Source organism: Penaeus japonicus, unplaced genomic scaffold (assembly GCF_977035675.1).
Source record: "Penaeus japonicus unplaced genomic scaffold, GWHDUDI00000001_assembly GWHDUDI00000040, whole genome shotgun sequence".
NCBI lineage: Eukaryota > Metazoa > Arthropoda > Malacostraca > Decapoda > Penaeidae > Penaeus > Penaeus japonicus.
Genome location: NW_028234442.1, coordinates 25,962,394 through 25,967,393, shown reverse-complemented (window position 1 = coordinate 25,967,393; position 5,000 = coordinate 25,962,394).

Genomic DNA, 5,000 nt, shown 5'->3' with positions numbered 1-5,000 from the left:
ATTTAGTTTAGTAATAGTCTTCAGTCTAAATTTCTGATATAATTCTTCAATTCAGTCACAGGTTTCGAAGCATTTTCTCGTCCAGAAACGTTTGAATTTTAATAACTTTCAGCGAATTATATCGTGCTAAAATATCACAAACACATAGCAACACAACAGAAGCTTGTTGGAATGTATAATAATGTTATTCATTAACTAACATTTATATGCTTATTGAAGAAACACGGGCATTACTTTTATAGGCCATTAAGGTCAGTCAGTGACCTACGGTCATCGAGGAACTTGTTATATGCGTTATTTAAGTGCCTAAGTTCAGTGAAGAATTTGTTACATGTAATATTTAAGTGCCCAAGGTCAGCAAGGAACTTGATGACCTAAAGACACAAATTTGATTATGATTCGCAAGGGAACTATGATCACTTAACGTTAGCGAGGAAGTTCGAAGTGCGTGGACCTCGTCCGCCTTCGCGGCCCCAATTCCGCGGAAATGCGTAATATATTAAATTGAAAAGTGCAACCCCTAAACGTTATCAGATCAAGCTGATTTTTTTCACATTTCATTTTTATGATATATGGAGCCTATTTTTGTACAGTCACGATGACATTTCAAAAGTTGCAATTATTGAAATACCCTAGTGTGCAGACCCTCATTCCCCCTTATCTTGTCTGTGTGTAAACATTTTCACCTCGCTCTCGCTCTCGCTCTCGCTCTCCCTCTCCCTCTCCCTCTCCCTCTCGCTCTCCCTCCCTCTCTCTCTCCCTCTTTCCCTCCTTTCCTCCCTCCCTCCCTCCCTCCCTCCCTCTCTCTCTCTCTCTCTCTCTCTCTCTCTCTCTCTCTCTCTCTCTCTCTCTCTCTCTCTCTCTCTCTCTCTCTCTCTCTCTCTCTCTCTCTTTCACACACACACGAACACCTCTCTTTGTATCTTCACTCCTTCTTTCCCTCCCTCCCTCCTCTCTCTCTCTCTCTCTCTCTCTCTCTCTCTCTCTCTCTCTCTCTCTCTCTCTCTCTCTCTCTCTCTCTCTCTCTCTCTCTCTCTCTCTCTCTTTCGATTCTCTCTCTCTTTCTCTCGATTCTCTCTCTCTCTTTCACACACACACGACCACACCTCTCTTTGTATCTCTGTCTTCTCTTCTATTCTATTCTCTTCCCTTCTCCCCTCTTTCCCTCTCCTCAATTCTCTTCTCTTCTCCCCTCCTCTCCTCTCTTCTATTCTTTCCTTTTCCTTTGCGTGTTTGCCTGGTCATTCGCTTATCTCTCGCTACCTCACTCCTCCCCCTCCCCCTCCTCCTCCTTGCCCCTGGAAGTTCCGCCCTCATTCCTCCATACTTGCCATTTGCAGTCCATCTCTCGCCTTCTCCGGATGCTTCCTCACTGCGGTCGAATCAGATTTTCCCGAAAGAAATTACTATTCGCCTCCTGTCAACTTTAGTGCTTGGATGATACGAATTCATTCTACATCTCTCTGAAAGGTAACTACATGTATATTTCTTGTACACTTATTGTTCTGCCCCCCTTATTTTCATTTTCATTTTGATTGTTTTCATTAACTGGTTGATATTACACTGTGTGATCAATGAATTTATCGTACAAGTAATTGTCTCTGCCCCTTTATCTTCAATTTTGTTAATGTGTCTACGTTATTTTATATCAATTCTACGCTTCCACTGTACACTTCTCTTTTTTTAATTTAATTTACTTTATCTTGTTATTTTTATGGTTCTTTTTTCCCTCCCTCTATTTCTTTTTCTCCTCCGCCATTTTTTCCTCTCTCCCTCTCTCTATCTCTCTCTCCGTTTCCCTTTCCCTCTTTTTTATATTATCATTCTTGCCCATTTTTTTCTGTTTCGTCTTTTCGTGAGGGAAATGCACAGTGGAAACAGATTTTCCCGAAAGAAATTACTATTCGCCTCCTGTCAACTTCAGTGCTTGGATCATACGAATTCTTTCTACATCTCTCTAAAATGGTGAGTACATATATGTTTCTTGTACACATATTGTTCTGCCCCCCGTATTTTAATTTTCATTGTTTTCATTAACTGGTTGATATAACGCTGTGTGATCAATGGATTTACCGTACATGTAACTAACTGTTCATGCCCCTTTATCTTGAATTTTGTTTATGTGTCTACGCTATTTTATATCATTTCTACGCTCCAAATGTCTTGCTTCCCCTCGTCTTCTGCTCTTTTTTTCTGTTTCATTTACTTTATCTTTTTATTTTCATGTTTTTTCCCTCTCTCTATTTCTTCTCTTTCTCCTCCGCCATTTCTTCCTTCTGTCTGTCTTTCTTTTCCCCTCGCTCTCTCTCTCTCTCTCTCTCTCTCTCTCTCTCTCTCTCTCTCTCTCTCTCTCTCTCTCTCTCTCTCTCTCTCTCTCTCTCTCTCTCTTTCACACACACACGACCACACCTCTCTTTGTATCTCTGTCTTCTCTTCTCTTCTATTCTCTTCCCTTCTCCCCTCTTTCCCTCTCCTCAATTCTCTTCTCTTCTCCCCTCCTCTCCTCTCTTCTATTCTTTCCTTTTCCTTTGCGTGTTTGCCTGGTCATTCGCTTATCTCTCGCTACCTCACTCCTCCACCTCCCCCTCCTCCTCCTTGCCCCTGGAAGCTCCGCCCTCATTCCTCCATACTGTCCTCCCACTTGCCAGTTGCAGTCCATCTCTCGCCGTCTCCGGATGCTTCCTCACTGCGGTTGAATCAGATTTTCCCGAAAGAAATTACTATTCGCCTCCTGTCAACTTTAGTGCTTGGATGATACGAATTCTTTCTACATCTCTCTGAAAGGTAACTACATGTATATTTCTTGTACACTTATTGTTCTGCCCCCCCCCCCTTATTTTCATTTTCATTTTGATTGTTTTCATTAACTGGTTGATATTACTCTGTGTGATCAATGAATTTATCGTACAAGTAATTGTCTCTGCCCCTTTATATTCAATTTTGTTAATGTGTCTATGCTATTTTATATCAATTCTCCGCTTCCACTGTCCACTTCTCTTTTTTTTAATTTCATTTACTTTATCTTGTTATTTTTATGGTTCTTTTTCCCTCCCTCTATTTCTTTTTCTCCTCCGCCATTTTTTCCTTCTCTGTTTGTCTGTCTGTCTGTCTTTTCCCCTCTCTCTCTCTCTCTCTCTCTCTCTCTCTCTCTCTCTCTCTCTCTCTCTCTCTCTCTCTCTCTCTCTCTCTCTCTCTCTCTCTCTCTCTCTCTCCCTCTCCCTCTCCCTCTCCCTCTCTCCCTCTCTCCCTCTCTCCCTCTCTCTATCTCTCTCTCCGGTTCCCTTTCGCTCTTTTTTTATATTATCATTCTTGCCCATTTTTTTCTGTTTCGTCTTTTCGTGAGGGAAATGCACAGTGGAAACAGATTTTCCCGAAAGAAATTACTATTCGCCTCCTGTCAACTTCAGTGCTTGGATCATACGAATTCTTTCTACATCTCTCTAAAATGGTGAGTACATATATGTTTCTTGTACACATATTGTTCTGCCCCCCTTATTTTAATTTTCATTGTTTTCATTAACTGGTTGATATTACGCTGTGTGATCAATGGATTTACCGTACATGTAACTGTTCATGCCCCTTTATCTTGGATTTTGTTTATGTGGTTTTGTGTCTGCCGTTGCTCCCTATTTGTTGTCATTGTTCTCTAATGCTCTCGCTGTGTATTTAGAGGGTGTGGCTATGGATATTTTTTTATTTCCTGTATGTTAATTCATGTGTCATATCATTTGTGAGGTTGCTGTTCCCCATTTCCCCCTCTATTTCCAAATCTTGTGTGTTTTCTTTTTCTCTTGCAGTCATACCGGGCTATAGAGGAACAGTCAGAATCTATAAGAGTGAACACAGTACTGGTGCGAAAATTAGAAAAAGTGTAAATTGTGCGGTGCGATTGAAATAATGAAAAGAAAGAAAATTACTGTTTGTGCGTTGTGAACTCTGAACTGATAATCCATCTTAGTAACTGGTGCGAAAATTAGAAAAAAAAAGTGTAAATTGTGCGGTGCGATTAAAATAAAAAGAAAGAAAATTACAGTCAGAATCTATAAGAGTGAACACAGTACTGGTGCGAAAATTTGAAAAAAGTGTAAATTGTGCGGTGCGATTGAAATAAAAAGAAAGAAAGAAAATTATAGTCAGAATCTATAAGAGTGAACACAGTACTGGTGCGAAAATTAGAAAAAAGTGTAAATTGTGCGGTGCGATTGAAATAATGAAAAGAAAGAAAATTACTGTATGTGCGTTGTGAACTCTGAACTGATAATCCATCTTAGTAACATAAAGCAATTCCGATCTTCAAGCAATTTCAACTCGGAAATGGCAGGGCCTCTGTTCGATAGGTGAGTACACATCCATTTTACTGTATTTATTTTATTATTGAGAGAAAGTGAATTTACAGCAAGTATGGTATGTATTTCATTCGCCATGTTCCTGTGTCGTTTGTCAACCCCTTCGATATTTTCTTGTGTCTGTATGTATGTATTTTCCGCAATGTATTTCTCCCTTCCTTCTTATTATTACTCTTTATTCTTTTCTCCTCTTCTTCTTCTGCCTCCTCCTCCTCCTCTTTTCTTCCCTTCTCTTCTCTTTTATTTTCCTCTATGTATTTCTCCCTTTCTTATTCTCTTCTCTTCTCTTCTTTTCTATTGTATTTTTCTTTAGGCATTTCTCACTTTCTTATTATCATCTCATCATATCTTATCATATCATATCATATTATATCAAATCGTATCATATCATATATCATATCATCTCGTCTCATCTCGTCTCGTCTCGTCTCGTCTCGTCTCGTCCCGTCCCGTCCCCTCCCCTCCCCTCCCCTCCCCTCCCCTCCCCTCCCCTCCCCTCCCCCCTTCCCTCCTTCCCTCCTTCCCTATCTCCCTTCCTTCCTTCCTTCGTTCCTCCCTTCCACCCTCCCTCCCTCCCTTCCATCCCTTCCCCCCTACCGCATGCAGTAATGTCTCCGCTAGATATCTTGCCTCCCTTTCTACACCCTATTGAAC